Raw genomic sequence first — 23,457 nt, 5'->3', positions numbered from 1 at the left:
CATACCCATTAAAGAGTCCTCTCCCCGTCCCCCCAGCCCCTGACACTCACTAATCTGCTGTCTCTATCCTTAGTTCTTCGAAATTCTGACACAAAGTCTTGTACTAAGTGGTTATTCAGTAAATACTTGTGAACTTAATTTGAATAAAAAGGCACACCCAGAAATATATATCCTACCAGAGAAATAAACAGCAGGAAAGATTTATTTTTGAAAATATAAATTATCTCTATAGGATGCTATCTCTGAATATAACATTCTGTAGAATAATGTTAATGATTTTATCCAACAAGCGCTTTGAAATATAGTGTTCTGTGTTAATGTTTTTAAAAAAAAAACCCAAAAAACAAAAACAAAACATTTAATGTGCTAGAAAAACATACCAGACATTAGTTGTATGAAAGTATTTTGGAAGAAGGTCTTTCAAAGTCTAATTTTGTGATGGGAACTCCTAACTCCCTCCAAAATACACAGGAATGATTAAGATGACAAAAAGACATCTTAGGAGCTGGTCTTTTTTAAAGATTTCTATTGATTTATTTGAGAGAGAGAGAGAGCAGGAGCAGGGAGGAGGGGCAGAGGGAGAGAGAGAAGCAGACTCCCTGCTGAGCAGGGAGCTGGACACAGGACTCAGTCCCAGGACCCTGAGATCATGACCTGAGCAAAAGGCAGACAATTAGCCGACTGAGCCACCCAGGTGGAAATTGGAAGGGGAGGTGAACCATGAGAGACTATGGACTCTGAAAAACGATCTGAGAATTTTGAAGGGGTGGGGGGTGGGAGGTTGGGGGCACCAGGTGGTGGGTATTGTAGAGGGCATGGATTGCATGGAGCACTGGGTGTGGTGCAAAAATAATGAATACTGTTATGCTGAAAAAATAAAATTAAAAAAAATGCAAAAAAAAAAAAAAAAAAAACCTTCCAACAAACAAGAGCCCAGGGCCAGACAGCTTCCCAGGGGAATTCTACCAAACATTTAATGAAGAACTAATACCTATTCTCCTGAAACTTCCAAAAAATAGAAATGGAAGGAAAACTTCCAAACTCATTTTATGAGGCCAGCATTACCTGTATTCCAAAACCAGACAGAGACTCCATCAAAAAGGAGAATTACAGACCAATATCCTTGATGAACACAGATGCAAAAATTCTCACCAAAATATTAACCAATAGGATCCAACAGTGCATTAAAAGAATTATTCACCACGAGCAAGTGGGATTTATCCATGGGCTGCAAGGTTGGTTCAACATCTGCACATCAATCAACATGATACAATATATGAATAAAAGAAAGAACAAGAAACATATGATATTCTCAATAGATGCTGAAAAGGCATTTGACAAAGTACAGCATCCTTCTTGATCAAAACTCTTCAAAGTGTAGGGATAGAGGGTACATACCTCAATATCATCAAAGCCATCTATGAAAAACCCACAGCGAGTATCATTCTCAATGGGGAAAAACTGAGAGCTTTTCCCCTAAGGTCAGGAACATGACAGGGCTGTCCACCATCACCAGTGCTATTCAACATATTACTAGAAGTCCTAGCCTCAGCAATCAGACAACAAAAAAGAAATTAAAGGCATCCAAATCGGCAAAGAAGAAGTCAAACTCTCACTCTTTACAGATGATATGATACTTTATGTGGAAAACCCAAAGACTCCACTCCAAATCTGCTAGAACTTATACAGGAATTCAGTAAAGAGTCAGGATATAAAATCAATGTACAGAAATCAGTTGCATTCTATACCACCAACAGCAAGACAGAAGAAATAAAAATTAAGGAGTTGATCCCATTTATAATTGCAGCCAAAACTGTAAGATACCTAGGAATAAACCTAACCAAGAGGCAAAGAATCTGTACTCAGAAAACTATAAAGTACTCATGAAAGAAACTGAGCAAGACACCAAGAAATGGAAAAATGTTCCATACTCATTGATTGGAAGAACAAATATTGTGAAAATGTCTATGCTACCTAAAACAATCTACACATTTAATGCAATCCTTATCAAAATACCATCAATGTTTTTAAAAAAATATATGGAATAAATAATCCTAAAATTTATACGGAACCAGAAAAGGCCCTGAATAGCTAGAGAAATGTTGAAAAAGAAAACCAAAGTTGGCGGCATCACAATTCCTGACTTCAATCTCTATTACAAAGCTATAATCATCAAGCGAGGATGATACTGGCACAAAAACAGACACATAGATCAATGGAACAGAATTGAAAGCCCAGAAATGGACCCTCAACTCTATGGTCAACTTAGCTTTGACAAAGCAGGAAAGAATGTCCGATGGAAAAAAAGACAGTCTCTTCAACAAATGGTGCTGGGAAAATTGGACAGTCACATGCACAAGAATGAACCTGGACCATTTCCTTACACTGCACACAAAAATAGACTCAAAATGGATGAAAGACCTTAATGTGAGACAGGAATCCATCAAAATCCTTGAGGAGAACACAGGTAGCAACCTCTTCGATCTCAGCCCCAGCAACTTCTTCTTACAAATATTGTCAAAAGGGAAGGAGGGGCAAAAATGAGCTATTGGGACTTCATCATGAGCAAAAGCTTTTGCACAGCCAAGAAAACAGTTAACAAAACCAAAAGACAACTGACAGAATGGGAGAAGATATTTGCAAATGACACATCAGATAAAGGGCTAGTACCCAAAATCTATAAAGAACTTATCAAACTCAACACCTAAAGAACAAATAATCCAATCAAGAAATGGGCAGAAGACATGAACAGATACTTCTGCAAAGAAGACATCCAAATGGCCAACGGACACATGAAAAAGTGCTCAACACCACTCACCATCAGGGAAATACAAATCAAAACTACAGTGAGATATGGTTTTGAGCCACAGTCAGAATGGCTGAAGGTAACAAGTCAGGAAATGACAGATGTTGGCAAGGATGTGGAGAAACTAAAACTCTCTTACACTGTTGGTGGGAATGCAAGCTGCTGCAGCCACTCTGGAAAACAGTATGGAGGTTCGTCAAAATGTTGAAAATAGAGCTACCCTATGATCCAGCAATTGCACTACTGGGTATTTACCCCAAAGATACAAATATAGGGATCCAAAGGGGCAAGTGCACCCCAATGTTTATAGCAGCAATGTCCACAATAGCCAAACTATGGAAAGAACCTAGATGTCCATCAGCAGATGAATGGATAAAGAAGATGTGGTATATATATACAATGAAATACTCAGTAGTCATCAAAAGAAACAAAATCTTGCCATTTGCAATGACGTAGATGGAACTAGAGGGTATTATGCTAAGTGAAATAAGACAATCAGAAAAAGGCAATTATTGCATGATCTCTCTGATATGAGGAATTTGAGAAGCAGGGCGGGGGTTCGTGGGAGGTAGGGAGGGAAAAAAATGAAACAAGATGGGATCGAGGGGGAGACAAACCATAAGAGACTCTTAATCTCAGGAAACAAACTGAGGGTTGCTGCGGGGAGAGGGTTGTGGAGAGAGTGGTTAGGTTATGGACATTGGGGAGGGTATGTGCTATGGTGAGTGCTGTGAAATGTGTAAGCCTGATGATTCAGACCTGTACCCCTGGGGCAAATAATACATTATATGTTAATTTAAAAAAAAAAACCTGAAACCCATCAAGAAATTCTTTTTATTTAAATCTTCATAGGAAAGAATGAGTCTTACAAGGCATAAGCATTTTCCTCTCTGAATGAAACTTTGGTTACTGAAGGACCTCTATAGTCTTGAAAAATTGTTTTATCATGTTGTGAATCTGAAGGACCTCAAGGATTCAGGTTTAGAAGGAAGGAATCGAAGCCACATTATCACGGCCAATGGTTCCCTAAACATTTTTAATTACATACCCCATCAAAAATATATCTGAACACTCATGCATATTTATGTATATTTATTTATAAATTATGTACATATATACTACTGTAAGACTATCATATTAACTATATAATAAAATAGAGATATGAGTTAATCTCCAAAATAGTTAGAGAATGAAATAAACATCATGATTTATTTTACTTATTAAGGGTACAAAAAACCTTTCTGCCCCTCCTAGAATCTCATAGTAGTATTGTTGGTGATAGCCATGATTGAACACATTTCATTGTTGGTGAACTTTTGGGTTGTATTCCTGTGCTGATGCTCAGTTTCAAAGGTCTTTCTAGTGTTAATACCTTCTCAGTGTCATTAACTCATACCTCAAGGCATCATACCTAATGACAGAAGCCCACTGCTAACTGAAACTGGATGTGAATCTGTTAGCTCAGGCTGCCACAATGAAGTACCACAGACTGGGAGCCTTCAACCCAGGAATTTATTTTCTCACAGTTCTGGAGGCTGGAAGTCCGAGATTGATGAAGGTGTTGGCAGGATTGGCTCCCTCTCAGAGCTGTGAAGGAAGAATCTTTTCTGGGCCTCTCTCCTTGGCTGGTAAGGGGCCATATTCTTCCTGTGTCTTCATGTGGTCCTCCCTCTGTGCATATTTCTGTATCCAAATTTCCTCTTTTTATAAGAACACCAGTCATACTGAATAGAGCCCACCCCAATGACCTCATTTTAACTTAATTAACTCTGTAAAGATCTTATCTCCAGCTAAGGTTATGTTGTGAGGTATTGGGGGTTAGGAGGTCAACCAAATGAACTGGGAGATGGGGGAAGATGCTGAAGTCACAATCAGCCCATAGCAAAAACCATATTTCAAGTAGTTTTGTTCATAATTTTGAAGTTATAGATCAACTTCATGTCAGAGGGATCTGCTCTGTGATTGGCCTTGAATTATTGCCTAATACTACCTTTATTACAAGGTTTTACAACATAAATCTTTTAAGACACTTGTTCACTTAATCAAGCCCACAGAAACTGCAAGTCATCACAAGATGCTGGAAAAAAAACTAATGAATGGTACCCACGCTATGCGACCAGTACCCTTCCCTCATGATACCCTTACCAGCTGATAGCTAGACCAGTTAAAGTCATTCCTAATTTCTTTATTGCCTGGAGTAGAACTCCAACTCATTCATTTCAATATATCAAGTAAATATCTGATTCTTTTTTTTAAGATTTTATTTATTTATTGGACAGAGAGAGAGCACAAGCAGGGGAAAGGGGCAGAGGGAGAGGGTAAAGCAAGGTCCCTACTGAGCAAGGAGCCCAAGGTAAGACTCAATCCCAGGACCCTGGGATCATGACCTGAGCTGAAGGCAGACACTTAACCAACTGGGCTACCCAGACGCCTCAAATATCTAGGTTCTAATATCTTTTTCCAGTGTGCCAATGCATTGTCTTGTAGTTATGCTCACTCTCCAAGGGAGAACTCTGATCTGGACCACACTTTGGAAAAACTACCCACCTATATTCAAATTCAGACTGGCAAAGTAATTTGTAAGAAGGGCCCCTGACTATGAAGTAGGCTGTAAAATCACACTCACTCCAAAGGGCCCATAGATAAAAGGGGTGCCTGGGTGTCTCAGTGGGTTAAAGCCTCTGCCTTCGGCTCAGGTCATGGTCTCAGGGTCCTGGGATGGAGCCCCGCGTCGGGCTCTCTGCTCAGCAGGGAGCCTGCTTCCCCCCTCTCTCTGCCTGCCTCTCTGCCTACTTGTGATCTCTCTCTGTCAAATAAATAAATAAAATCTTAAAAAAAAAAAAAAAGATCAAAGGGCCCATAGAATTCATGGCCGGAATCCTCTTCTCATCATCTCGGATACAGGTATTTAATTTTTCCTCAAGGTTCCAGCCAGCGGCCTGAGAGTAACACAACAGCACCATGCCAGCCCCAAGGATGGTGCTGGGCCATCCACACAGTTAGGAACATTTGTTGAAAATGTCATTCAGCAGCTATGAACACCGCCTGAGTCACAGTCTGATGGAATTCATAGAATAACATAATAGGAACTGTGTTTTCCACAAAAGTCATGAGGCAATAACAACAGGAGTTGGGGATGAAAGACACCAAATATTCTGTCCAGTTCGATGAGGCAAACAGACAGGTTAATGCACCTGGTCCACAGGCATTGACCTCAGTGGGGGGAACATAATGGTACCCAATTCCTGAAGAACGGTAGGGGTCACATCTATCATTTATGCCCAGTGTGGCCAAGGGTACTCTAGCCCTGGGGGCCTAAGTGGGCCATCGAAAGAGCAACAAGGCAGAGGCCAAATAATCTATGCAGAGGAAATCAAAGGCCTGCCAAAGGTAAAGGAGCCCTCTCCAGGAGAGCAAGTGTCAAGGTGCCCCTGGAGCTCTCGGAGCTGGTCATGCAGCCCGAGTGCAAAAACAGCAGGAAAAGCCAATTAAATGGAGATTGTGTTTGATGTTTTTCATCCTCAGAGTACATTCTAAACTGGCACAAAGTAATTACTTTCTGCCATTCTGGGGAGTAAGGAAATGGCATGGGTGGGCATTATAATGGTATCTAATCAGGATATGACAAAAGCAGAGGAGTCTGGAGCCTGGGGTCTCTGGGCCCCAGTGATACTGACCTCATGTGGGCTCCACTTCACTGACCTAATTCCCAAGCACACCATGCTGCCTTGTGTTTTTACAATTTTAATGGATAGTCAAAGGATAAGCCCCTGTCTCTGCTCTGCAAAACTTAAGCCATCTCTTAAGGTACTTCAACTACTGCCTCTCTTGCATATCACAGATTTCTACGACTTTGCACAACGAAGTATAGCAGGATGTTTTTTTAAATGCCAGCCTCCCTCACTAGACTCTGAATTCATTAAGATCAGGGACCATGTCTAATTTTCATATTTCCAGTGCCAGCACACGTCTTGACACTTACTAGGAACTCTGTAAGTGTTGGGGGTGGCTGGGGGCACATAATGAATACCGACCTGGTCTGCTGTTGAAAATGGCTCACAGTATAACACTGTTGTACAAAGGGCCTCATGGACCTCTCATAACACGCCTGTGAATTACCAATATTCTCATTTTTTAAAAGACTTTATTTATTATTTATTTGACTTATAGGGGTGAGGGTACCAAGAGATCTCAAGGAGAGAGACTTTGGAGACAGATGGATTGGAATGGGATCCTGGTTCCTCTCTCACTGCCTATATTTGTGCTGGGCAAATTCCTGAACCCTGTCACAGCCCAGAGCCTCGTCTGTGAAGTCAGGTTGATGCTAGCTTCTACCTCGTAGGGTTTTTGTGAGAATGAAATGAGGTAAAACCTAATTAGGTGGTGACTCAACCGCTGTTTCTCAACTTGGAGAAACAACTTAGGGCCTCTGAAGGTTCTCAGATTTTCCCCAAATCCAAAATGCTTATGAGAATGTAATTGTGTGTTTTCATTTTGATGGTAATCTAAAGATAAATATTAATGTAAAATAGTCCGTGTCATCTGGATGAATATGAGTTTCCAATGAATGCCTCTGTGCTCACGTTTAAAATTGAGGGTATGCCAAGCCAAGGACAAAGGGTGTTACCACACATTGTGCAAGAATTTCGTAGCTACTTGAACAGAGTGATGGGAGCCTGAATCATTACATGGCACAGGACTGTTGGAAAGAAAGGCATCCAAATTCCTTGGCTGTGGCAGTCAAGTGCTCTGTTTATGTCACCAATAAATAAACAATTAGCCTTCTTTTGTTAAAGAATACTGTTTTCTTCAGTGTGGAGAGTGTATTTTCTAAGTGAGCCAACCTTTCAGTTTAACATGACTTTATTGTCAAAGTAGCAAAATAATAATGATGAAAATGACTACAACTTATATAATGTCTGGCAATGACTAAACAGAAAACAGTCATAAGTAAAACAGTTATGACAACACTTTTTGCATTAATACATCCAGCTTTGGCAATTTAAGTTCAACCAGTATCTGCTCTTCAAAGTTATTTATTTGAAATTATCAGTTGTACTTTTGTCTCTATTTAATTTGCAAGGAATGAGGGGGAGGGGGAGTTCATGACTGTATAACACACATATTTGCATACTAGTTTTATATTTTTTTACCTATCTAAGGAATTTTATAATAAAAAGTGTTAAGAGGTATTGCTGGAAATCTGCAAGAATGCATTTCCTTTCAAAGGATTCTGTATATGCCCTGAAATACTCAAGTCAGACATTGAACCAGACAGCATTTCCGGGTCCAAAAACCTTCTGATCAGAACGCTGATGACTGCAGGGTGCAGGTGGGAGGGAGAGGAACCGTGGGGGGGAACCTCAGATCATTAGAAGACTTCTCATTATAATTACTCTATGGCTTTTCTCTCTGCTTTCCTACGCGGAGAAAGAAAAGAAGCAGAAAGATTCTAGATGATCAAAAATGGAATGCTAACATGCAAATTCAAAAACTATAAAGGGAAGCATCTCACACTTGGCACGGCTGGATCTCATCACTCCAAAATCAGTAAATAGGGAAGGAGCTAGTAGTTACTGCTTAGTCCAATAAGCACGGTTTTGTCTGTGGAGCATTCATCACAAAACTCCCTTTACTCTCTGGGAACCGCAGAATCCACACATCTGAGCACATTAACATAGCAACTCTGTTGCCGGAAACTAGCCCCACAGTGCTTCTAAGTGACCCATATCAGCTCCTTTTTCTCCAAGCCTAAACAATCACAATGGCATTTATTTTAAAAGTTCCAGGGAGGATGGGGAGGAAATGACTTTTTAAATGAGTAATGTTTAGTCAGAGGTTGGCACCCTCTGCCTCTGTCAGTGAACAGCATGTCTTCCTCCTGCTGACCTTCCCTGCTTCAGAGATCCTACAGCTCCAGACGGAGGGGCCAGAAGGGACAGTCATCATGTGGCATTGTCTCCACTTCTGTAACCCACTCGCTATATTCAAATGTGATCCATTCATGTAAAAATAGGTTTCCAAATTGTTTGCAAAAATAGGTTTCTAATTGACTCAGACACAAAATGCCATCAGATGGTTAGGCGGTTGGGGCCAACCTAAGAGAATTCGTCCCCTGGAGGTTCCCAGGGTCTGGGACTACCCGAGTGTCCTGCTGGTACTCATGAAGTTGGAAGAAACTTCAGTTGGAAGAAAGGCAGGCAGGGATGAGCGGCGCCCATCCTAAGAGGATACCACCCTTAAAAGGATTTTACACCACCCTGGAAGGAGCCCTCTACCCTTTCCCACGTGATAGAGAAAAGACAAAAACCTGATGGGGTGACAGGTGCATGGAGGGTTCATCAATCAAAACAGCCCACCAAAAAGCCCATAAAAACTCCTAGATCTAAAAGCCAAATCGGCAACCCTCTTGGGTCCCATCCGTCTTTGAGAGCTTAGTACTATCACTTAATAGACTTTGCTCGGCAGCCCACCACTCTTTGTCTGGTCTACCTCTTCATTCTTTGAAGCAGTGTGACCAAGAACTGCAGGCACCAAAGGAACAGAAATCTTGCAACAGTACAATACCATGCACACTCTCTTCCTCTCTTTGGTTATAGCGTGAAGGGATCTTCTGAGTGAGTGAGGTATCATGGACCAGAGGAGAGCATCTAAGCCCCAAAGAGCAAATATACAGGATGCCCACAGATACTTGGTGGGAGAGCTTGGCCCAGGAACACCACAGTGACTCACCGCAGCAATCTGGGTATCTTTCTCAAATACATGAACTCAGGGTGTAGACTGAGAGTCAGTTGTGGTAGATGCATCTAGAAGCAGGAGGGCACACCAAGGCAATAACCCCGACTTTGGTGTGTGAGCAGTTATAAATCTATAGGGTAGATACAATTAGTATTCCTACCTTTCAGACAAGAACACTGAGGCCAATAGAAGTGAGACAAAGCAACCCAGGTCATACAGATAATGAGGCAGAATGCTAACTCCAGCAGCCTTCTTCCAGAACTGCAGCTAAGCCACTTGCCACAGGCAGAGGAAGAGATCAGAGTCAGGTTGATAGTACGGCACTGGTGGAAGAAACCAGGAATTTCTGCAGCTGGGCAAACAAAGAGTCAGCATGGGCAGTCATTGCAGATCCTGAATTCCACACCATGCTCTAGACTACCACCCCAGGTCCTGGGATGCCTTGCGGTGACCCAGCAGCTAATCTCAACCATCCCGCTGGGCCCCTTTTCCTGGGTTCCTATGAAGCCTGCTCTCTTATTTACCCCAATATCCTTGTAACTAGCCCTCTGTTGCCTTAGATATAAGCTGGGGTATCTTGCCTCTCCAAAGCCCAACACCGAAGTAAGAGTGAAACTGTTACCTAGCAGTGGTTCTCAAACTTCAGTTCCATCCAGACCACCTGGAGGGCTTGTTAAACCTGATAGCTGGTATCCACCCTCTGAGTTACTGATCTACAGGACAGGGATTGGGCCCAAGAATTTGCATGCCTGAAAACTCCTTGATACCGCAGATCCAGAGACCACACAGTGAGAACCACTGATCTAGAGCCTTGCTCCCCAAAATGCGGAGAGCAGTGGAAGCTGCTAGAAATGAGACTTTCAGCACCAACACAATCTTACGGCATCAGAGTCTGCATTCTAACAAGAGCTCAGGCGCTTTCTAAGCTTGTGAAGTTGGAGAACCTTGGCTGGAGCAGCAGTTCTCAAGGGGCCACGTGCCCTGGAAAGCAGCCTGCCACTCTCAAACACCCTGAAGCCCCATCCATGCCCAGAGATGCTGATGTAGCAGGTTGGGCTTGGGCCGCCCCATGCTGGGATTCTCATGAGCATCCAAGGTTGCGAGCCATTGATCCAGAGATGCTGACGTTGGCCAACCTACGGGCATTTTGTCTTGCCCACAACTCATTTACAAAGTCTGTGCTTCCAGAAGGAAAAAGAGTGCTCACTATAATATTTCTTAAACAGACAGAAGAGGAGAGAATGTGGAGATACCTTCATGTCTGAAAGCTGCATTTTGGTTAAGACAGGCCTCAGATTGTAAAGGGTGGAAGAATAAAATGAGACCAACAGGGGCGCCTGGGTGGCTCAGTGGGTTAAGCCGCTGCCTTCGGCTCAGGTCATGATCTCAGGGTCCTGGGATCAAGCCCCGCATCGGGCTCTCTGCTCAGCAGGGAGCCTGCTTCCTCCTCTCTCTCTGCCTGCCTCTCTGCCTGCTTGTGATCTCTCTCTGTCAAATAAATAAATAAAAAATCTTTAAAAAAAAAATGAGACCAACAAAATAAAATCAATTCTAAACCCTGCACTGCCACTGCAGCCCTGATCAGCTGACCCAGCAGTAGGAAAACACTTCCCAAATGAGTATTTGTTCTCAAGAGAAGGTACCTCGCCACTGTCTCTTTTCCCTTTAAAGCACTTTTTCTCCTCTACCTTTTTGGTTTAGTTTTGTTTTAATAAGATGTGTGACATTTGGGGCCCCTGAGTGCTCAGTCAGTTAAGGATCTGCCATCAGCTCAGGTCATGGTCCCAAGGTCCTGGGATAGAGCCCTACATTGGGCTCCCCGCTCAGTGGAGAGCCTGCTTCCCCCCTCTCTGCCTGCTGCTCTGCCAACTTGTGCTCTCTCTCTGTCAAATAAATAAATAAAATCTTTTTTTTTTTAAGTTAAAATTAAAATAAAATTAAAAAACTGTGGGACTTTAGACAAATTATTTCCAATCCCCTCAAGTTTTTCAACTGAAAAATCGAGGCTGGTCCTTAGCTGATAGAGTGTGAACACTGAGTTGGGTTCCATACGATACACCCTGCCTAGCCCTATAGTGAAAGCACAATAAATCGTCTACCCTGGAGAACTCCCCAGTTAGGAACGTTGATGTTAGGTAGCTAATGTCCTGTACCACCCTCTTAAGCACCTGCTAATCTCCCTTTAAGAAGAACGTGTCCAGCTTTGCAAGGGAAGCCACGGACACTGCAGAGGGGAGGCTGGTGGGCAGGGGCCGGAAAGCCAGGCACCGAAACAGTGAATCAGAAAGGTTTTCTGAAGCTTCCATGGCCTGTGAGGATGAGCAATGGGCATCTTGCTATAGTCAAAGTATTCAGGACATGAACCCACTCAGAAAGGGTGAGGTGCAGCCTTTTAAGGATTATTTTATCACCAGGAGAGTGGCGTAGATTTTGAGAAGGCAAATACTTCTACAAAATCTCATGAGAGATCATTTTGGATAGGAAATATGGCAGGGAGAGGGGTTGCAGTGAAAAGGGCAACCCCTTTTTCCAAAGGGTTTCCTCCTAGCTTCTCCCTTATCCTCCTTTGGAGCTCTTGGATGGCTGGTATTTAAGAAGGCATGGGTTCCAACAGAAATTTTGTAATGCCTCTGAGCTGACTTGGAGTCAATATACATTGTATACTGATGAGATACCTCGGTAAGTAATTAGCTGTGCACAACTAGTTAATTAAGAGAGACTGCAGTACCTTGGCCTCAGGCATTAAACAAGTCTACCTGATAAGCTAGAGACTGGCAAATGAGAGAATTGACAAGACCCAAGGGGATAATGTGTCACTCACTCAGGAATTTGTTTTTCCAATGGGTACATGGACATAGCCTAGAGGAGGTCAGATGGGTGGGCTCTTCTTTTTTTTTTTTTTTTTTTTTTAAGATTTTATTTATTTATCTGACAGAGAGAGATCACAAGCAGGCAGAGAGGCAGACAGAGAGTGAGGAGGAAGCAGGCTCCCTGCTGAGCAGAGAGCCCGATGCGGGGCTCGATCCCAGGATCCTGAGATCATGACCTGAGCCGAAGGCAGCGGCTTAACCCACTGAGCCACCCAGGCGCCCCGGGTGGGCTCTTCTTGAGGCTTAAATATCATCAGGAAAGCAGAGATTTCCCGCTCTTGGAAGATGCAGCAGTAAACAGAGTTCTTCCTAAGTTTCATTCTGTTTTCTCTTCCTGTCAACCTAATACCCAGTTCAGGGACATCAAAAAGGGCATTAAGACTGAGAGAAGCTTAGGGGTGCCATCTGGCAGGGTCACAACTAGCAGAGAGCTTGTGTGGATTTTTTTTTTTAAGATTTTATTTATTTATTTGAGAGAGAGAGTACAGAAGAAGAGTGAGAGGGAGAAGTAGACTCCCCACTGAGCAGAGAGCCTGAAGTGGGACTTGAACCCAGGACCCTAGGATCATAACCTGATGCCTAGCCGACTGAGCCTGCCAGGTGCACGAGCTTGTGTGGATTTTTAAAAGGTCACACTTCCTCAGGACAGGCACAGCCGTTATCCTTGCCCCACCATCCAGCTGGGCAGTGGGACCTGCCCTGGATTCCAGTCACACTTGCCCTTTCGGAACAAACGCACAAACTGCACAGCCACAGGCAGAGCCCCGACCTTCTAGCCCCAGCCCAGATGAATGGAAGACTACACTTTGGAGAGCAATGCCTCATGGAGAAGGGACTAGGTCATCTTTCACTAGCTTCAACAGGAAGGAAACTGCCCAACTAGCAAAAGTCACGTTTGCTAGTTGCCCAAAGTGCAAGAAGCACGGTACCCTGAATGTTAGCAAGTTTCCTCATACCTAGAGACTCCCCACTAAGAGACACTTGTTTCTCTCCAAGCTAAGAATCACCTGCTGGTCAGTGGAGTGGGGAATAGAGGAAATATCAAAATCCGGAAGAGTGCCCCACATGCCCATGTGGAGACTCTGGTAAGTGAGCCCCTACACTGCCACCCTAGGACCCCATACTCTCCCAGCCCCTCCCCATATAACTTTCAAGTTCCTATGTAGCGAGGTAGCAGTGAAAGAATATATAAATGTGAAATGTAGGAAAAAATGTTTGGAAGTTACAGCTAACCCTCCATGTCAAAACACCAGAACATATGAGTGGTGTCTCTCTCTGACCCCAGTAGCTTCTAGGCTCTTCCATTAGAGTGGGCTCCATGGACTGCCTGCAGAAGAATCACTTGGGGCACATGTCAAAAATACATCCCCGCTCTACTCCATCAGAATTACCAGGAGCAGAGCTGGAAATCTGCAATTTTTAACAAGATCCCCAGATGGCTTTTATGTATTCTCAAGTTTGTGAGTGACTAATCTGCTAGGACAGGGAGCTTATATAGGGAGTATTTATTCATCTAATTTGTCTGCTCATGACTTCTTTCACATTTAGAGAGTGGAGAGCGAGTCCCTGTTGTCATTTACACAGTGATCTATTAGCCTAAGCCTAGCATAATACAGTTCTAGTTGGCTATGAGGATAGAACAAGCCATCCAGCTTCCAATGGCTGTAAACCACCAATCAAACTCATAAGGTGTCACGCGGCCAGTTCTGAGGCTGCCCTAAAACCAATCATGTCTCAAGCACATGTCTTGTCTTACGTGTCACCACAGCCGTTCTCTTTCCTGCTCTTGAGATGGAGCTGAGAAGGAACTGTTGTTGAAAAGAAGAGGGAGTTGAAGGGGGAACCAATGAGTTGGTCAAATGGTCTCAATTGCCTGGACAGTCCTCTTTCTGGCTACATTCAGAACCACCTTTCGGTGCTCAGTGGGACCACATGAAGCTACAAGGTTCTAAGGGCCTTGGGTCCCACCAGGAAGGACACCTCAAGTAAAGCAGCCAGGGTATACTAGCGTCCTGTTACTGTTGTACCCAATCACCTCAAATTCGATTTCCTCCCTGTCTTCCTTTTAACCCTTACCTTTTTTTCAAAGCTAAATGAAAGGAAATCAACTACACATACAATGGGAAGAAAATTAACCTCCCTGTCACTATTTTCTGAGTTTAATTTCATCCATATACTACACGCCAATGACAACTCCTTCGGTGGCATTCATCAAGGAAAAACCTCACGAAAGTTTTGCACGTATTTCAGCACCTATTATAGAGAATCTTACAGTGTCATGAACCCACTAAGCATTAAAATGTAAATTGAGGGGAAGAGAAAATATTAAAAAAATAGCTTCAGGGGGAGAAACAGGAGGTCATTCTGAAGTTCAGATTCAAAGGAATTGCTGGGGAATAGGAAATAACGCTACCAGGAGCTTGGGCTAGAATAACTGGTAGGTGGGAGAAATTAGACGCCTGCTCTGCCAGCTGCAGCCCTGCCTGGAGCGGTTTTTTTTGGCTTCCCTAAGTGGAGCAGATTTTAGCCTGTGTCTGTATTTCTGTGGTAGGCGCTGGTACAGAATCACGCATGACCTCAAGTCGCTGTCCTCGGCCTCCGGTTTAGAAAGATAATTGCCTACCATTGACTGTTCCTTACTTTTATTTTATGAATTTATTTTAAATTATAACAGCAATAAATGTTTAATAGATCATCTCAAATTCAAACCACGAAGAAACATGTGAAGAGTGAGGGTCACCTTCAACCGTCCCTGCCCCCTTCTACCTTTCTCTCCTTTAAAATAACCACTGTGTGGTATATGGATCCTTGCTGATCTTTCTTCACTCACTCACACACACTCACTCACTCAACTTTTTTGTTGTTTTATTTTTTGTTGTTTTATTATTTTGTTGTTTTATTAGTTTGCTTTTGCATTCCTTATATCCTGGATACCCTTTCATGTAAGCATAGACCATTCAACCACGTTTTTAATTGGCTTCATCATACTCATTAGGAGCAAATCTGCTGTAATTTAACTTTTTTTATGGATGGATATTTACTTGGTTTCAGTTTTTAATTTTTTTAAGATAGTATTTATTTATTTGTGTGAGAGAGAATGAGAGAACAAGTGGTGAGGAAGGGCAGAGGGAGAGAGAGAGACTGAGAAGCAGACTCCTCACTGAGCAGACAGCCTGATGCTCAGGCTCGATCCCAGGACCCCAAGATCATGACCTGAGCCAAAGGCAGACACTTAACTGACTGAGACACCCAGGCACCCCTCAGTTTTTAATTTTTAAACAGTTCTGGAACAAATGCCATTGTACACATATCCTTGCATACTTACATGGTTATTTCTATAAGGTGAAATTTCTGGGTCAATTTTTAAAAAGGCTGCTAGCTTCCATGCTTACCAACAGCATGGAATGGAACTGGAGTTCCATTTTGTCTATACTTTCAAAGACACTGGATATTAAAATATTTCTAATTTATCTCTATCTGATGGCATGAAAATAGCATCTAAAGGTTCATTTGATTTGCTTTTACCTGATCAGTTACAAGATTAAGCATCTTTTCATATTTTACCATAACATTTCCTTTAAGGGTCCTATTAGGGTCCTGAGGACTCTTTGGAAAATGGCTATGGGCACAAGAGAAAGCTCAAGGCTGCCAGGAATTAACCCAGAACGTAGCATGCTAAGTTCCTGGGAATATGGGACAGGACAACCTTCAGACTCCTCATTAGGCAGCGTCCTATCTACCCCCAGGCTTCCTCCTCTCTCTGTGAATTAACAAGAGGCCTATGCAGTACACATCAATCATTCTCATCCTGCAAGCCCTCAAGGTTGGGTCATAGACTTCTCTAACACTCGCCTACTGGAAGTATAATAGGCAACAATCCCTGAAAAGCCCCCAAAATGGTAGGAAAGAAATCATACGGATTTTAGAGAGTCAGAACTACATCCTCCACTTAAATTAATGATCTTGGATCAAATCATTAAAACTTCTGCAAAGAGTACTCCCAGGTTTGCTTCAAAAATTAAACAAAGTATATGGAATATTAAATGCTCAGCGAATGTGAGAATCCCTTACCTGTTCTCATCTCCTCTGTCTAGGCCTCTTGAATGCCTGGGGTCTCTCTTCTCACAGGGCACCCAAAGCCAGCTAGCAATCTTGCCCTCTGCTTCGGTCACGGACCGATGCTTGCTTCTTAGTCTCTGTCTGGCCAGCTGATGCCTCTGAAGGCTGGGTTTTATCCTTGCTCTTCTTCCTAATATTTCAAGAGGTTTTTTCTTAAAAAACACTGCTATTCTTCATAGTTCCATCATCACATCCCTAGAGTTTAATAGACACATCCCCTTCCTCTGGATTTCAAAGCCTGTGTGAAACTAGAACAGAATTGCCTCTCCCAAGCTTGGATGTGGACTTGACCTTCTATTACGCACCCTCTCCCCCTCATAATTCAGTTTCCACTCACATGTCTGTGTCCCCACCCTCCGATCTCAGCTCTTGCTTCCACCCTACCAAAGGTTTCCTTTGCTAGAGCAAAAACACATCCCACCGCAGTTGAACAGGTCCCCAGGAGTCCATGCTGATGGCTTATCCAGGTTCTAGCAAATGATGCTATAGAAGAGAAGGAAATAAATTTGCCCCAAGAGAAGGGCATGACTCTCATTCCTATTTCTCCTTCCCACCAACTGACTTTTATACAGCCCCTCATGGTGCAAGAAGCTCTGCCTTCTCCCCAAACTAGGACAATTGATCGATCTCTACAGAAAATTCTCTGACAAAGCCAACCCAATAACATGGCGCATAATATCCCATTCTGGAAACAATGCACGGGAGTGGAAAACAAAACAATTGCCACCAACACTTCACAGGTTTGGGATCAAGTTAAAACCTTAAAGAACTAATCAAAGCTCTCACCTTTTTTATAATTGCGTCTGGTCCCAATTGTTTAAATTAATTTATTTATTTAAGAGAGAGAAAATGAGTACAATAGCACAAGTTGGGAGAGAGAGAAGCAGATTCCCCGTTGAACAGGGAGCCCCATGCAGGACTTGATCTCAGAACCCTGGGATCATGACCTGAGCTGAAGGTAGATGCTTAACCAACTGAGCCACCCAGGGGCCCCTGATCCTGCTTTTTTTTTTTTTTTTCAAGTTATACCTAAGTATTTTTGTGAAACACAAACATCTGATTGCCAAACTCACAGAGAGTTGATGTTAAGCATTCAGTTTTTATACAAATCTTCTGTGGAGATTTGCTACTTAGTTTTATCATTAAGACCATCAGTATGTGTATTAAATAACTGTAAAAATAAGGAATGAAAATTTTTATATATTTTACCCAATTGCTGTCTGTATGGGTTAGTATATTAGTTCAGCTGTTGCAAAGGAGGCCAAATCATGATGGCTGAAGACAAGACAGAAGGTTCTATCTCCAGTTAAAGTTACATCTGATAGGTGCAGCAGGGAGAAGCTGTACTCCACAAGGTTATCCTGGGACCAAGGTTCCTTCGATCTTATTGTTCTGTTATTACTTAGAGTTTTGTTCTTGTCCTCATGGTCATAACCAGTTCACCCACTGCTGTATCCAGACACTAGCCTTTGGAAAGGAGGAAAGAGGACATGGAGGGCAAACCGCTTTCTTTTAGGAACATAATCTGAAAGTGGCATACATCATTTTTGCTCACATGCCAGGCCAGAGCTTGCTTCTGTGGCCACACCTTGCCAAGGGAAAAGGGGAAATGTAATTGCAAGAAATACTACTGAAATTAACATCTAGTATATTAATCTTTATTTGCTTTTCTGGTAATTTCCTTGGGACTTAGTTCTACAGGTAGGATTGTTTTACTTAGAAGATATACCAATTAACTATTTCCTCAGCAGCAAATGAGAAAGGTCAAATTTATGCCACTATCACTAGCAATAATTTGGCCTTTTTTAATCTTTGCAAATTTGATTGATTGAAAATGGTATGTAATTGCGATTTTAAATTTCATTTTATTATTAGTGTGTTTATTTCATTACCTGTGAATTTTAACAAGCTCCAAATGTCTATCAACTGCTTGTATGTCTTCTCATAAGAATTTTTCTTTGCTCATATATTGTCTCAGGTTATTTTTTTAACTGTAAAACAAGATGATAATATCTGCATAACAGAGTGTGGTAAGGATCAAACTCTGTTTCTCCTACCCCACCTCTTCTTGTTTCTTCCAGACAAATCCTGCGGCACTGGGCCCAGTCTATGTTGGGGTCACAGTGGATTGGTCTGAGGAGTCCCATGCATTCTGCCTCACCACCCCATCTTATTTTGTTCACAGCACTGATGATTATCAAAAATGACACTTTTCAGTAGTTTGCTTATTCTTTTTTTTTTTTAATCTATTTGACAGAGAGAGAGATCACAAGTAGGCAGGGAGGCAGGCAGAGAGAGAGGGGGGACCAGGCTCCCCACTGAGTAAAGAGCCCAATGTGGGGCTCGATCCCAGGACCCTGAGATCATGACCTGAGCCGAAGGCAGAGGCTTAACCCGCTGAGCCACCCAGGCACCCCAAGTTTGCTTATTCTTGTCCTTCTCCCTCCACTTACTCCCCAAGCTTCCCTAGTAAAACCAGACCCTAGTTTCTCTTTCTCACTGGTATTTCTCTACCACCAAAACAGCATCCGGCATATAGAGTAGATAATAAATCCTCGCTGGTTAATGAACCTTCTTGTCTCACTGCCAGGGTCTTTGACTATGTTCAATACTTAGGCACAGTTTATAATAAACTCTTTTCCAAAGACAAATAAGTCATAGAGCCCCTGCCTGCCCCCTCCTGCCTTCATACACACTGTCATGCTTCCAGCTCTTTCATCTGCCTCAGTCTGTCGTGTTTACGATCCCAGCAGAGTGCACCACCACCGATCACACCCTAACATGTCACTGTGCTGACACATCTGGCACAGTTTCTACCAAGACCTCTAGTCTCTCTAATCAAGAACGAAGAGGAAAGGAAGAAAAGAGGGGGAGAGCCCTGATCAAGCCGCCTAAAAATTACTGTCCTTGGGCAGAAAGAAATGTGGTTGCCTGACTTTCTGGTTGGAATGTCTGAGCTGTAGGGTAACAGAGAGCTTTTTGCTATCTTCCGCCAGCTGATGTGCACTTTTCCAAGGCAGAGGTTGGAGCAAATAGAGTCCACAGCTGTGGTTCTCAATCCAACACCACTGACATGGTGGTTTGTGAAAATCCTCCCAGAATCCTGCATATTGTTTTCCTGTACCCTACTCATAAGGAATATATAATTTTTTAATTTGTTTAAAGATTTTATTTATTTCTTTGAGAGAGAGAGAAGACAAGTGGGGTGGAGGGGCAGAGGGAGAGGGAGAAGCAGACTCCTTGATGAACAGGGAGCCTGATGCAGGGCTTGATCCCAGGACCCCAAGATGATGACCTGAGCTGAAGGCAGATGCTTAACTGACTGAGTCACCCAGGCACTGCTGTACAATTTTTTTTTAACGTACTTGTATATTTTCAAAGGGACTTTCATAGAATGTTGGGGGAGGACAGATAATGTACCTCTAGCATGCCTCTATCTCCATGTTATTTTTTTTAAGATTGTGTTTATTTATTTGACAGAGAGAGAGAGATCACAAGTAGGCAGAGAGAGAGGCAGAGAGAGAGGAAGGGAAGCAGGCTCCCCGCTGAGCAGAGAGTCCGATGTGGGGCTCGATCCCAGGACTCTGGGATCATGACCCGAGCCGAAGGCAGAGGCTTTAACCCACTGAGCCACCCAGCTGCCCCTCTATCTCCATATTAAACCAAAAATCTAGCTAATGTCAAATTTTAAATTCATTTTTCTTTCACATGAAGTAAAAGACAGGTATTGGACATTTTGGGGGACATCTTATCCTATTTTACTTTTGTTGTCTCAGAATTAATACAAGTGGCTTCAAATATATTCTAATATTTTAGAATTAATTTCACTTTAATTAACATACTATTATGGTGTATGGTTACAAGAGTAACCATTTTTGAGACCAAATAATTAAGTAATTAAATTTCAGAATTTATTTGGCAAATTAAAAAGCAGGGAGGACATATAAACTGTATCTAGAACTTGGACTGAATGTTCTCTAATGACAACAGGAGCTGTATTTCTCAGGGAAAGCATAGCCCCAGCTCTCCAATCGCTTAGCCTCTCTCAACCTCTGACTCTTCCTGCATCCCATTAGCATCCTTTGTGAATTGACTGCAAGTCCACTGCAGTAAACCTACTTCAGAATTATATCCTGACCACCCTCAAGCCCAGATCTTCCTATCTGGAAACAAGGGGGAAATGCTCTTTCTCCTGTGGCCTTTAAAAGACTCTACTGATGCATGAAAACACCTGTGTGTTACTTTAGAGTTACACGAGCTAGATTTTCCCTGGTTTGGGGATTCACTGGTAAGAGCATGAGAATGAGCCAGATAACCAAATCCCCTCCTGCATCCCGTCACAGTACCCCGTCCTAAACACCTGCTCGAGGGGGCTGTCTGTTGTGGCTGACATCAGCACGCCTGGAAGTGAAGCTCCTTCAGTCGCCTCCAGATCCAGCCTGGGCTCAACATCTGGGAAACAGGAATATCGCAGCTGAAAATAACGAGGTGGGGAGAGAGATTCACGATGATAAAAAGGTACTGACTTGGCAAGCTAACCAAAATAACCACGGTCAGGGATATGATGAGAAACTGTGGCTCTCTCCAAGTCCTCTTGTCCTCTTCCTGTCTGAGGGCTGGCCTCTCATTCTACCTCCATGACGTTCCTAACCTTAACTCCTTCACGTTCTTCACAGACTGATGAGCTCATACTTCATGCCAGGATATTCTTGGCTAGGAAAACATTAGGAGCTTATAGAAATTAGAACTTATAAAACCTAACTTGTTCAGGGAGCATGCTGACTTGGTCCCTAACAAAACCATTCTTTATTACCACAGTACCCCAACGGTACACAGATACAGTTGCTTGAAAGGAATAAAACCATAAACATTGATACCCAGCACCCGCGGCATACGTAAAAGTGAAAGAAAATGACATACAAATACACAAAGTGCTAAAGAACCTCTATGGGAAGATGTTTAACAGTTTCCAAAGTCCTCAGTTTATAAAAACCAATTTTTAGAAAGCCTTAGTGCATCCACAAAAGTTTCCGTACCTCAGTAAGACCCAACCTGGTAACTAATGAATGTGGAAGATTCAATATAGACAGAACTCTCTTTTGTATTTTTCACAGTATTTTAAAAGACATTAAATCTTAGATGTTCCCAGATTATTCTTCAGAAGAGTTCAAAGAAATGGCTTTGATAAAGACAGCTTTGAATGTGAGCAGATTGTCATTGCTAAGAGGAAACTTGAAACTAGGTTGAGGCAGTGACGGCAAGGAGCCTGTAAGCAAGGTCAGGCTTCAAACGTGGCAAGGAGCCTGCCTCAGAGGTGCCTTAGAATGAGAACACATTGGAAATGTTAAGCTGGCTGCAGAAGCAAGGGCGCTTCCAAGTTATCCTGCAGGACTTGTAGTGCCTACGTAGAGATCGATAAGACGGGTTCCTCCAGAGGAGATATGGAGGGGAGATTAAATGATTTTTTTTCTCTTGAAGAAGCAGTTTTAGAAACCCCTAGGAAAGGACGTATACTGACCTGAATTTCATTCATAATACTGACCTAACTGTGAGCAAACCACAGATGCACTCTAACAGGCCTTAGAGGCCATGTAGTCAAAGAACCTGTATCAGTGTTTTCCAAAAGCCAGCCTGTGAAAGAGCTCTATCAAGATTAACCAGGGAAGACATTTTTAAATATATAGATTCCTGGGCCACACCATGGAGGCTTCTGATTCCATGGGGCTTCTGACTCAGTTGGTCTAGAATGAAGCCCAAGCATCTCTATTTTATTTTATTTTTTTTTAAAGATTTTATTTATTTATTTGTCATAGAGAGAGAAGCGAGAGTGAGCACAGGCAGACAGAGTGGCAGGCAGAGGCAGAGGGAGAAGCAGGCTTGCTGCCAAGCAAGGAGCCCGATGTGGGACTCGATCCCAGGACGCTGGGATCATGACCTGAGCCGAAGGCAGCTGCTTAACCAACTGAGCCACCCAGGCGTCCCAAGCATCTCTATTTTAAATGAGCTCCACTGCTGGAAAAGCAGCTTGGAAAGAGAGGGACAGATCAGACTGACAGAGCTCAGGACCTAGGGATCTGGCTCACCGACACAGGACGCAGGTACTTGGTGGGCAGTGGTGGAGTTGCCAGTGAGGAAGTCACACCAAAGGGCTATTGGACAGGGTGTCCCAGTGAGAGGCTTGGGCATGGTGACATGTAGACAGGTAGGTCAGCAGAGGCCAGCAGTTCCATCTAAAAGTCTGAAAGAAGGAGCGGTCACAGCCACAGGCTGGGTTCAAAGAAAGATCCTCAGTTCAGAAAGTTGTCAAGCCCCAAGGACATTATCCATGCAGGGATATAGGCACAGAAGGACCAAAGAGGTACCCAGAGGTGCTCGCTTCAGCAGCACATATACAAAGAGGTACCCAGAGGTGGGCAACTCTGAGGTTTGGTAATGAGAATTGAGTAGAATCCCAGTCTCTAGAACTAAGCCAGGAGCAAAGGGAGTTAGTACTTGTCAAATGCCTTCCCTCTGGAAAGTATTTTTCACAGGCTGGCTCATTTCCCTTGCATTTTCCTCATACACACAGACTTAACCCAGACCTGATAGTGAGGTACACTTAAAAAGTGACCATGGGTCAATCTTTATCTCCCTGGGCCACAACATCATCTTTAAAATGGGTGAAACCATTCTTACTCCACAAAATTTGGAAAGGATAAAATACATCAGTATGGTCTTAAAGGAATTTTGCAGTTTCTAAAAGGAAATCCTAAACTTCCGTTGCACTATTTTGCAAGATGACACGTTCAAAAACCCACCAAGACTTTCTGTATCTGGCTAACTTCCCTTTTAAAGTTCTTCATTAATGAATCACACCCTCTGCGCCATCCACATTTCTCTTGGCTTGTCTAAGCCCTGCACTCCATACCAGCCCACCTAGAGGGG

The 23,457-nt window shown here is 42.9% G+C and overlaps 1 long non-coding RNA gene across 5 annotated transcripts in view; it reads right to left on the bottom strand.

The window, feature by feature from the left end:
• The window catches only part of LOC125104717 (uncharacterized), a 282,875-nt gene that overhangs the window by 207,521 nt on the left and 51,897 nt on the right, over window positions 1-23,457 (bottom strand). The window contains exons 3-4 of one of the 5 annotated variants that reach the window (XR_007128713.1): window positions 18,426-18,524; window positions 16,486-16,663 (exon numbers count right to left, since the gene is read on the bottom strand). The exons of 3 other annotated variants lie outside the window; for them this stretch is intronic. This is a non-coding gene — a long non-coding RNA (uncharacterized LOC125104717). The remainder of the gene's footprint in view (window positions 1-16,485; window positions 16,664-18,425; window positions 18,525-23,457) is intronic. One more of the 5 variants, XR_007128712.1, reaches the window with a different exon arrangement.

Source organism: Lutra lutra, chromosome 7 (genome assembly GCF_902655055.1).
Source record: "Lutra lutra chromosome 7, mLutLut1.2, whole genome shotgun sequence".
NCBI lineage: Eukaryota > Metazoa > Chordata > Mammalia > Carnivora > Mustelidae > Lutra > Lutra lutra.
This window is presented reverse-complemented; position numbering and strand designations above follow the sequence as displayed.